Here is a 12,813-nt window from a genome sequence, read left to right as displayed (position 1 = left end):
GGAAAAAGCCTTACATCACAGATATGCATTCTGCCAATAATATTAAAGGGACTGCCAAAAGACCACAAACTGATGAACTCCTGGCAAAGCGAAGACTGCAAAGAGAAGGCCCTCACAGATTCCTGTTCATGCATGTAGGCAAAGCAGCTACAGTCAGACGATATTTCACTTCTTCTTCACATTACTGGCAAGGAATCAGAGTCGCAGAGCAAAGTTTCTACTCAGATAACATGGGGACCAGTTCTTGAGCATGAAACGTCGATATTCAAACTCCTGGATTCACAAGTGGAAGATCCCTTACCAGTTATTGATACTCAAGACCTAGACTGCTCATTGAGGTCATTGACATTGAAAGATCCTGAATATGGCGACACCAAACAAGAAGAGGACTTGACACTACTTGAAAATGAGCATAAACTATCAATGCATTTTGACGGTTCCACTGAAGAGCAAGATTTCATAGCAGAAATTAACAAACTTCAATCAAGCAATATCGAAGAGAACTCTGAAGACACAGATCTTCATTCAAGAACAATACTGGATTACGAAGAAAGTGTCCAACACAATAAAAAAACACCAGAATGTTGTGAGGATTCATCCGAGATATGTTGTAAACTCCACTTGCTTGCAGATTTCAAGGTACCGCCACTTTTGTGCAGACATCCAATCCCAGCTACTGATGATGATATCAGAAATTTGAAAGATATTTTGCAGGAAATGACCAAGAAGCTTGGGAGAAGTCAACACCAAAATGACAGGATTCTGTTTGCACCAGATCACAAAATTGCAAAGAACCTCCTTAAGCTCACGGAAGAAAACCCTTATTTTCGGCAGTTCCTTCCAGAGTTTCCAGCACTTCACTTGAGGAAGTCAAAAATTGTAAATCTGTTTAGTGATTACAAAAATGCCGGCTTGGTACATCTGCTGAAGTTTATGAAGGACTCAGAGCAAGAAGACGACTGGATGACATTGATTATCATTACCCTTCAAAATATTGAAATAGCGTCAAGAAATATAACGAGATTGTCAGTTGCTTTACATCGCGCTGTACTTCTGACGTTTTAAAAATGCCTTCAACATGAAAGTAACATCAGCAAGTAATCTTAATAGTAGGGAAAACAAATTACTTCATTTATAGAATATGGTAGATTAAAAAATGCAACATTTGCTCTGCATATGGACTTCATGCAGCACTGTGATGAGATAGTGGCTATAGCCACATCAGAACGGGTTGGTGGACCGGATGGCTATAGTCTTCTGTTGGCAGCTGTTAAAAGTTCTCTGCCATTTGCTTTCCTTAATGGGGCCTCATAATATTTTTTTTATTATTCATTTTAAAGCATATATTGTATACATACATGTCTTTCATTTGCAATCAATGTTGTTTTTTTAACAAATTATACAGAAATATGCCTTATGATGTTTTTTTTAGGCCTTGGTTTGTAATATTACAATCAGTGAAACGGGATGGTTCTAATATATATAATAATCAATGATGTTATAAGAATAAAAAAAATAAAAAAAAACCAACTAAATTAAATATATATGAAATGATAAACTAGCATTAAGATAGTAGTATATTTAAGTGGACAAGCATTATGAAAATTTAATTCGATTCCATTTTTGTTCAAAAATATGCAATGTATCATTACTGAGGGCTATTTCTTTCTCAATCTGGATTTTAAATTTCAGTCTATGTATAAAACAACTAAAATTTGGTAGCTCTCTAATTGTTTCTTTTATTTCATGTTAAAGATAAAAAGTTTCATCAATATGATAATAAAATTCACAATATTATGACCGTCTATGGATTTTAATGAGTTAATTCCAAAACTTACATTAAAGAGGGATAGTTTAATGTTTAGTTGCTGTTGGCAAAGAAAGGATGTCAACTGATTCCAGATAGGTTGGATGTATTTGCACTCCCAAAATATATGTTCTATAGTTTCGATATTTTCACCGCAGAAGTCACAAAAATTAGAGTGAGCTAATTTGCATTTAAAAAGATATTTATTGGTGGCGATAATTCGATGTAGGTATTTGAACTGAAAGTTTCTTAGTGTGATGTCGATTGTTGTTTTGTATGACATAATAAATATTTCTTTCCAGTTTAATTCATGCTCTTGGAATAAACTTTGCCATTTTATTTGGAATTTGGGTAATTCGTTAATCTTGTTGTTTATTTGTATTCTGTATAAGAGTTTGTTCGGTTTTTGTTTTGTTGTGAGTTTTTCTAGAAATTGAGTTCTAATGTTTTGCGTGTTGTCTGCGTTTATAATAGATTTTATATGTGATGGAATACTTTTTATCAGCGTGTAATACATAAGGAAGTTGCGTTTATGTATTTATTATTCCATAAAATTATTTTGCTGTTACTTTTTTCTTCTAAAATATCTGTGACTTTACTCCAAGCTGATAGTATATTAGATACAAACATATTCTTTTTTGCTATATCAAGTATTATAGACTCACTAATGTTACATTCAAAAATTAAAGAGCCACCATATTTGGCTAGTGTTTGTTGACAAACAACGTCCATTTACTCTTGTTTGTGGTATCTAATATACGTTTGACCCAACTGGATTTGATTGAATTTATGAACGAATAAATGCCAGTCAGTTGTAGACCTCCAAGCTCTACAGGTTGTATTAATTGTATTCGTTTTATTTTGTCGGGTTTGCCATCCCATAGAAAATCAAACATAGATGTTTTATATCTTCAATGATTTTTATGCCCCCTTTCGAAGAAGAGGGGGTATATTGCATTGCTCATGTCGGTTTGTCGGTCTGTCGGTCGGTCGGTCTGTCGGTCCGTCCACCAGGTGGTTGTCAGATGATAACTCAAGAACGCTTGGGCCTAGGATCATGAAACTTTATAGGGACATTGATCATGACTCGCAGATGACTTCTATTGATTTTGAGGTCACTAGGTCAACGGTTAAGGTCACGGTGACCCGAAATAGTAAAATGGTTTTTTGATGATAACTCAAGAATGCATACGCGGCCAACAGGGCGAACTCTGAACAATATAACAGAAGCAACTGGTCTGTAATCCTAAATCTATAATTATCAGTCCAATGAAACATCATCCTTTGAGTAAAATAAAGTGAATCAGTAAACATATTATCAGAATATGATTTTTTTGTATATTTTGTATATTTAGTATTGTGTTAATGTTTAATTTTGTTGATTAATATAAATATAAGCAGGACAGGGGAGGTAATACACTATTATATATTTCTTATATACAGGGGAAACAAATGCAATAAGTTAAAATTTCACCCCCACCCCCCACCCCCCTACCCCCCCCACCCCCTACCCCCCCCCCACCACCCTACCCCCACCCCACCACCCTACCCCCACCCCCCTTTTTTTAAAACATTTCATAAATAACCCCACCCCACATTATACCCCCTCTCACTCCCCCCACCAGGCCAATTTTTTTAAACATCTAATAATTAACACACCCCACATTTTACGCCCCTCTCAATCCCCCCTACCCCCCCAACCCCCACCACCCATCCCCCCACATTTTTTTAACATCTAATAAATTACCCCACCCCACATGATTACCCCCCTCTCATCCCCCACCCCCCCAACCACCCCCACCCCGCCCCAATTTTTTTTAACATCTTATAAATTACCACACCCCACATTATCCCCCTTTCACCCCCACCCCCCTACCCCCCACACCTCCCCCTATCCCCCCAATTTTTTTTTAAACATCTTATAAATTACAACATCTCACATTATTACGCCCTCTCACCCCCAACCCCCCTACGCCCCACCCCCCCAATTTTTTTTAAACATCTTATAAATTACCACACCCCACATTATACCCCCTCTCACCCCCCACCCCCCCTACCCCCACATCCCCTAACCCCCCCCTACCCCCCCACCCCCCACCCCCTACACCCTCCCCACTCCCCCCCCAAAAAGTTTTTTTTAAACATCTAATAAATTACCCCACCCCACATTATACCCCCTCTCACTGCGCCCTACCCCCCCCTACCCCCCTACCCCCCTACCCCCCCCAATTTTTTTAAACATCTAATAAATAACCACACCCCACATTATTACCCCCTCTCACCCCACCCCCCTTCCCCCCCACCCTCAATTTTTTTAAACATCCAATAAATTACCCCACCCCACATTATTACCCCCTCTCACCTCCACCCACCGCCCCAATATTTGTTTATACATCTAATAAATTACCCCACCCAACATTATTACCCCCTCTCACCCCCTGCCCCCCACCCCCCCAAAAAAAATAATATTGTTTAAACATCTTATAAATTACCCCACCCCACAATATACCCCCCTCTCACCCCCCTACCCCCCACCCCCTACCCCCCCCCACCCCCCCAATTTTTTTTGTTTACACATCTAATAAATTACCCAACCCCACATTATTACCCCCTCTCACCCCGACCCCCCTACCCCCCCATCCCGCCCCAATTTGTTTTAACATCTTATAAATTACCACACCCCACATTATACCCCCCTTTCAACCCCCACCACCTACCCCCCCACACACCCCCTCCCCCTAACCCCCGCCACCCCCCACCCCCCCAATTTTTTTAAACATCTAATAAATTACCTCACCCCACATTACCCTCCCCTCTCACTTCCCCCTACCCCCCCCTACCCCCCACACCCCACCCATTTTTTTAAAACATCTAATAAATAACCACACCCCACATTATTACCCCCTCTCACCCCACCCCCCTACCCCCCAACCCCCCAATTTTTTTTTAAACATCTTATAAATTACCACACCACCACATTATAACCCCCCCTCTCACACCCCACCCCCCCCCCATTTGTTTTTTAAAAACATATAATAAATTACCACACACCCCACATTATTACCCCCTCTCTAACCCCACACCCCCCACCCCCAATTTTTTTTAAACATATTATAAATTACCACACCCCACATTATTCTCCCCTCTCACCCCCACCCCTCTAACCCCCACCCCCAACCCCCCATTTTTTTTATAAAAACATCTCATAAATTACCACACACCACATTTTACCCCCTCTCACTCCCCCTACCCCCCCAACCCCCCAATTTTTGTTTTTTAAACATCTAATAAATTACCACACCCCACATTATACCCCCCTCTCACCCCCCACCCCCCCCATTTTTTTTAAACATCTTATAAATTACCACACCCCACATTATACCCCCCTCTCACTCCCCCCTTGATCATGACTGGCAGATGACCCCTATTGATTTTCAGGTCACTAGGTCAAAGGTCAAGGTCACAGTGACTCGAAATAGTACAATGGTTTCCGGATGATAACTTACATTAGGTCAAAGGTCAAGGTCACAGTGACAAAAAACGTATTCACACAATGGCTGCCACTACAACTGACATCCCATATGGGGGGCATGCATGTTTTACAAACAGCCCTTGTATTATCTGGGTTTGGAAGAACGGTAAGTACATATATTAATTTCGGTAGTGCAAAAGTTTTTAATACAGTTTTTTTTCCAATTAAGGTTAGTTTTCTATGTTGCCATGATTTAAGACCGTTTTTGATTTTTTGTAGTTTGGGTAATATGTTTTTTTAATATTGTTTCATTCTCATTGTTTGTGAATGTTATGCCTAACGTTGATGCCTCGTTTGCTGTCCAACTGAAGTTCATTTCCGTTTTAAGATGAATGTTTGAATGCCTATAATTACCTACTTTTAGCACAGTGCATTTACATTTGTTTAATTTTAGTCCTGATACGTTTCCAAACAGGGTCAGTGATTCTATCAAGTTGTTAAAGGAGCAAGGATTGTTAGTGCAAAAATAAGTTGCGTCATCGGCGAATAATGACTGTTTGATTTCTTCTTTTGGTTTAACGACTATACCGTTTATGTTTGGGTTAGATTGTATAAAATGAGATAGGAATTCTATACATATAATAAATAGCGACGATGAGAGTTGACATCCCTGTCTAACACCTCTTTCGATATTAAAACTGTCAGAGAAGAACCCATTATTTATAATTATACTACTTATGTCACTATAAAAAAGTTTCACCCATTTAATCATATTTTCTCCAAAGTTCATTTTCTCTTAACATGTGAACATAAAAAAGTCAGATGCTTTTTCAAAGTCTGCAAAAAATATAATATAAAGAAGTGAAACTCCAGCTGCTGGAGTAATATTGAATTTTCATTAAAAACAATTAGTTGGTCCTTTATTAAAGAGATTTATTTGTGCTATTGAAGTAATTAATGCATTCTTGTATCAATCGTACATTTTCGCCGATAAAGCGTCCTTTTATAAATCCGGATTGTGAACTTGAAATAATCGAAGGTAATATTTTTTAAATTCTATTTGCGATGCTTTTTGTTGCAATTTTATAGTCATTGTTCAATAAACTTATAGGGCGCCAATTTGAGATGGTTTCTAAGTTTTTTCCTGGTTTAGGGATAAGTGATATGATACCTTGTTTTTGCAGAACAGTTAGATTTCCATTATTGAAGGAGTAGTTTAGGGAGTTGATTAGATATGTTTTAATCTCAGTCCAAAATATTTTGTAAAATTCAATTGTTATACCATCTGATCCCGGACTTTTATTATTTTGCATTTCTTTAAGTGCTACCCCACATTCGTATTCAGTAAGGAGTCCTTCACATGAGTGTTTTTCATTATCATTTAGAGTTGATTGAGGAGTATTGAAATTTGTGTTGGTTGAGGTTTGCTTCTTTTTATAGAGGTTTTCATAAAATAATCGTTTTTCTTCTAGAATCTGTATCCTATTGGTTACTTCAATATCGTTAACGACAAGTTTGTGAATGGTTTTTTGTTCACTTTTACGTTTTTCGATGTTTGCAAAATATTTTGTATTTTTTTCATTGTGTTCTACGTGTTTAGCTCTCGCCCTTAGGATTATTCCATTTAGTTGTTCATGATAAATGTCTTCTAACACTTGTTTTTTTTAATGTAGTTCACTTTCAATACTGGCTTTGTCGATGATATTAGTGTTATGTAGTTGTGTTTGTATTTTTTCTATATCATGTAGTGTTTTTTCTTCAAGTTTGCGTGTTTCTTTTTGTTTGAATGATGTGTATCTTATTGTTGTATTGCGTATGTTACCTTTTATAATCTCCCATAAAGTATTTGGGTTTGCATCATTGTTGTTTTGTACGGTATATGTTATTTCCTGTTTTATTTGGGCTTGATATTGAGTATCTAATAAAATGCTATTATTTAATTTAAAATAGCCCGGCCCTCGTTCTGGTTGAATGTTGTTTAGTTTGAGAGCAACAAGGGAGTGGTCAGTCATGAAACCTGGTTTGATGTAACAGTTGTCGATTATATTACATAATGATTCCGATATAAGAAAGTAGTCTAGCCTGCAGTATATAGTTGGTTTGGAGTTTGAATACCATGTAAATTTGCACTCGGATGGATTTAATGTACGCCAAATATCTTACAAGTTACAATTTTCAATTATTTCATTCAACAATGTCCTATTTTTCAGATGTGTATATAAATTGTCATTTTTCTTGTCTAATATTGGATTTATTACGGTATTAAAGTCTCCGCCAATTATTATATTTTTATCTGAATTGTCATTAATATAGGTATGCAATGTTTTGTAAAAGTAACTTTCATCTAAGTTAGGACCGTAAACATTAATTAATGTTATTTGTGTTTCGTGTATTGTAATGTCAAGGCTCGCTAGTCTTCCAGGTATTATGTCTTTGAAGTTGCTGACTTTTATATTTGAGTTATTTTTTATTAGAAATGTGATTCCTTGTTTGTTTGTGTGATGTCCACTCAGATAAATATCACCATCCCATTCGTGCTTTAATGCTTCAATAACAGTGTCCGTCAAATGACTTTCTTGTAGTAGGCATATATTATATTTCTTTTCTTCTAACCATTTGAACATTTTTATACGTTTTTCTTTGTTGTTTAGCCCTTTTACATTAAGTGTACATATTTTAATACTCATAAAGAGTGGGGTTATAATAAATGATATGTAAGAACGTGCTTGTCCATTTAGATACTATCTCAGAAAGATGAATAAACATATTCATGCTATTAAATATGTATATGGGCTAACATGCTAAATTTATAGGGCCTCATAATATGCTTCATTTCGTATGGACTAATTGCATGAGAATTACAGAGCTGGAACGTTTCATCCGAATATGAAACTGTCATTGTTCTCAACCCTACATAAGAACAGCCACGTACGTAAACATTGCCTTGGACACCCAGAGGGAAAGGGATCTTAAAGATGCCATCAAGAGTTTTAGACCAAGATCTACCATACAATCCGTATTACCTCGCATGAGCATCGTGGATCATTTGACAGACGTTCAGAATGCACGTGCAGAAATAACAAGCGCATGATCTTCTGCAGACGTTACAGAAATATGTCTGTGCCTGATAAGTCAGAGGAAAAAAACATTAAATTTGTACTTTGCAATTCTGATTGGAAACATATATTACCACTTTGCAAGCTGATAGTACGTGTCAATGCATTAAGCACAGAGAAATCTATTACTCCACAAAATATATACGGCCAAAAACAGGAAGCCTTGTCATGTGAAATCTTGGATTCCAATTCCTATGACATTGGGAGATTTATGATAAAGACGTATGCTCCCCAACAGGGATGCTTTGGCTTGAGCGACAATGACACAGCAGCTGTGAGCAACATAGCTGGTCCGGGTCATCTAGTAAAGAAGGCAATAGCTGGGAAAGGAGTTACTATGCGCAGAGTTAGGACGCGTGGAAAACGACTGTCAGCAACCACATCTAAGGAAGAGGATGAAAGTAAACGACAAGCACACGTGAAGAAAGGTATGAAGGTACTTGACTGCATGAGCTCCAGCATGAACACTTGCCAGTCTCTAGTTAATCCCAACGGCACAAAGGCATCTGTCCAGAAATCAACCGGTGTCAGGAAAGCTCTAATGAAGGTGCTGTCCAGTATTTTCAGCGATGTCAAACCAACAGGCCTTGAGCAAACAATTGATGATGAAGGTATTATTACGACAGGGGCGGAAATATCAAGCAAGCAATGGGAACCAAAGAAATAACATATGCCACAATGGAATTCGCAGGTGTTACATTCAAGACCAAGGCTACATCCGGAGATCAATACCTGAAGAACATAGTAAATGGAACCCTGGGATGCATCTTCTATCTATTTCCGAGCATTAAAACAATTGTATGTTAAGAAAAAAATAGTTTTACACCTGATCATTTCAAAAGTGCGACAAGAACAAAAACGACCGAAAATCGAGCCCGTCTCAATAGCACATTTAAAGTACGGAGACGAAATTATGAGCGACCATAAGCTGTCTAAGTCCGCAACACTTAACACCGGCAAAAGCAAAAGAATGATTAGTAACTATTTAACCCGATATGTCAACAAACTTGGAATATCACGCAACGTCACCCTAATTGTTAATAGTGAATTGATCTTGTCTGAAGATAAAGATAACTCTATACAATTTGCATGTCCGGTGAAGGCTGAATTTAGCATGGAAGGATTTAAGAAATCGGAAGTTATGACAGACATTCACTAAAGGAAGGGTGAAGCTGAGCCGGCACAGGTAGACTGGTTGCAGACCATTATGAAGGAGATTAAGCCAAGTGAACACGTTGTAAGTGTGGTTACATCTGTAGACATAGACAGCATAGTAGTACTTTTTTGTTCGCATTGTCACTTCACCGGCACAAACATCAAGATGGGACATTAAAAAAAACTGCCTATGTCTTACTGCAGAAAGTAAAACCGGAGTTGTACAATGTAACTGATATCATTGAACGTATTGAAAACCACTTTGGATTCAAGTATGCAGCACTGAATATTGCCATTATATGTTGTATGGGTGACAATGATTACCAGCCAAAGTTGAATGGAATGTCGCACGAGAAATGGATTTCAACATTCATGAACATATCAGATGCTTTGAAGACAATCTTGACTTTTGATTAATGTAATGTAGACGGAGTACCACGTAAAGCTAGGATAAATTGTTCAGTGTATCAAAATGTCGTGAAACATATGTACTGCCAAAGGAGTGTACATCCAAGCCAAGTTACGGTTGATGAAGTTCGTCAGATGTCATTCAAAGTCCCAGGCAAGGAATTCAGACACCCAACAAGCTGGATGCCCACTTACACTGCTATTGAAACCTTGAATGAGCTGTTGAACTGTCAGATAGAATACTTGTTTACAGATTGGGACCATGCGGCCGATTTACCGATGTTTCGAGGTTGTTTGGTTATGGATGAACATGGTGAAATCAGTTATGATTTTTGAGCATTATGCAGGACTGAAAAGAAGGAAGATATCATTACAATTGATGAGAACAGCCTGCTAGAAAAAAACAATGAGTGAAAAAAGCCAGAAAAGACGAATCCCCATTGACACACGCGAGAAAAATGCTGAAAGGAAACGAAGACCAATCATGTCCACACCAAAGTAAGTGTTCTGTTTTTCAAGTTGAAAAAAAAAGAAATGTGGAATCAAAACTTCTTGTAAAAGGTATTCCCATTGATACTTTGTATCAAAATATATCAAATATGTCCTTCTGATGTGATCTAATTTAAGCGAGATGTTTATGCTTTGCAAACAAACAGAAATGGCGATAGTACTTTCAGACTTTGATTATAAGTTTAATGAGTCTCATCTTCTACATTGATAAAATAAGACTACTGTGTATCTCGCTCAGATTATTGATTGATTAATTTGTAATATGTTTTCGCGATTTCACATAAAGCAAGCAATTGGTATACTGATTAATCATGAATCAATTTATTGAAAAAATATGTGTCAACATTTTGAAATTTCAGTTATTTCTGATTACTCATGAAAACTATGTTTTAAAAATAGTTCATGAATTACTTATAAATATATTTTATTTCTTTAATTGATTAGGTTGATTGCTGCAAAAAATAAAAAAATAAACTAATTCAATTTAATTACAGGTAGAAGGACCCTAAACCTGCAGCGCGCAGGTCATTGAATACAGTGGATGATGCAATAAGTTCAACTATTAATGGAGTGAGTACTAACTATGATTCTAAATTATATTCTAAATCAAACCATTACTTTCTGTAACCGTAAGGTCTCCTATAATCGTATTGCTTTGTTTCATTTTGCGCTTTTAAAAGATTTATATGCTCTTTCTGAGATTCAAAAAGGATTTGCTGGATATCTAATATTAAGAAATCAGACAGCGAATAATGTGTAGACATTGGATAGTTTGATAGCGGAGGCTACCTAAAACCATTGAACCCATTTTCAATTAAATTACAGCTTTTCAATGTGGAAAGTATGTGTAATAAGAGACCGAAAGAATAACGCTGATCAGCAACAGGAAATGACAGTATGCCAAACTAAATCATAAGTGTATACCTCTCCAAAAAGGAGACATGCAACAGTGTCATACGCAGGATATTTTGACTTGGGTGGGGCCCAAGTGGGCAGAGTGCGGGAGGGGTCTCCCCTTCCGAATGTTTTTTTTAATGTAGCACGTTTTAAGGTGAATGTATATGCTTTAAAAACTTATTTTGTGACATAAATTTATGAAACTATGTAACATGTAAATCATTAACTTTCTGAAGTCTAAAGCTTTAAATATTGGCGTGAAATGCACACCATTGTTTTAAGCTTTAGATGTCAGAAATGTATGATGTTTAATGAAGAAGTAAAGCACACTTTGAAAATCAAACAACTTATTAAGAAATGTATAATAAAGCATGACTTACATATAACCATAATAGTATTTTCTCTTTGAATTTAAACCTTCTCTAAAGTTTCAAAATCAATTCCTAATAAAATGTGTATCATCTACTACACATTTTCACTTTCACCATCATCAACACAGATAAACCATCACACTCTTTACAACTCCGACATTTGATTGGAATTTTCTCTATAATAACCGTTTTCTGTTATCCCGGGACTAGTTGCAATAATCCAACTCCCAGCTATTGACCGTCCGGGTCCTGGGAGTTGCAACTGGTTTCACGATTTACCATAACAATTTTACCGCCTGGATTCCGGGCGCTGATTTATTGGTAAAATTAGCAACATAAACTATTTTTTGGCATAAATTAACACAAATAGATCGTCAATATATCTATAATGAGCAAATTAAGATAACTTACATGATATGGTGCGCTCGCAGTAGAAAGATTTTAATCAAAGTTTCAAACACGTCAACCGTAAATGTAAATGTCAACTTGTGGAACAGTTTTTATTAACCAAAAGAAAAATTAAAGGAACGCACGCGGTGTGTTTACAACAACATGTACCAATAAACGGTTTACCTATGCTTTTCTCCGAACATACAATTTATGTTTTTAAGAATTTTTATTTTCAAATATTAAATATTTGTTTAAATGGACAGAAATTTTATATATAATTTGTTCAAATTTCAATTAATAATTATGTTAATTGTATATGAATAGCGGTCAGACAACAGACTTTTGGAAGAAATAAAAGGAACGACGACCCTCAGATCTGCCGTAAGGGAATTATAATATAACATCTACAGCAGCAACATGTATTAGCTCTAAAGCATTCAATTGCTTTTAGCCATATACAAAATAGAAAATAAACAAAAGTGTAATGCATGGATTATAAGAATTATGATTTCCCCAGGCGATTTTAGCCCAGTGGGCTAAAATGCGTGCACTTGAAATTCTCACAAGCGCTTGCTGTCTGCATTCGGCAAATGTTCAATCATCACATGCACGCTCTTATCAGCGGTGAGTGCATAAGGGGCTTAGATAACACGTATGAACGATTTACGGGTCGTTCATGGGGATCAA

Source organism: Dreissena polymorpha, chromosome 4, assembly GCF_020536995.1.
Source record: "Dreissena polymorpha isolate Duluth1 chromosome 4, UMN_Dpol_1.0, whole genome shotgun sequence".
In the NCBI taxonomy this organism is placed as follows: domain Eukaryota; kingdom Metazoa; phylum Mollusca; class Bivalvia; order Myida; family Dreissenidae; genus Dreissena; species Dreissena polymorpha.
The sequence above is the reverse complement of the archived record's forward strand: the minus strand, read 5'-3'. Positions refer to the sequence as shown.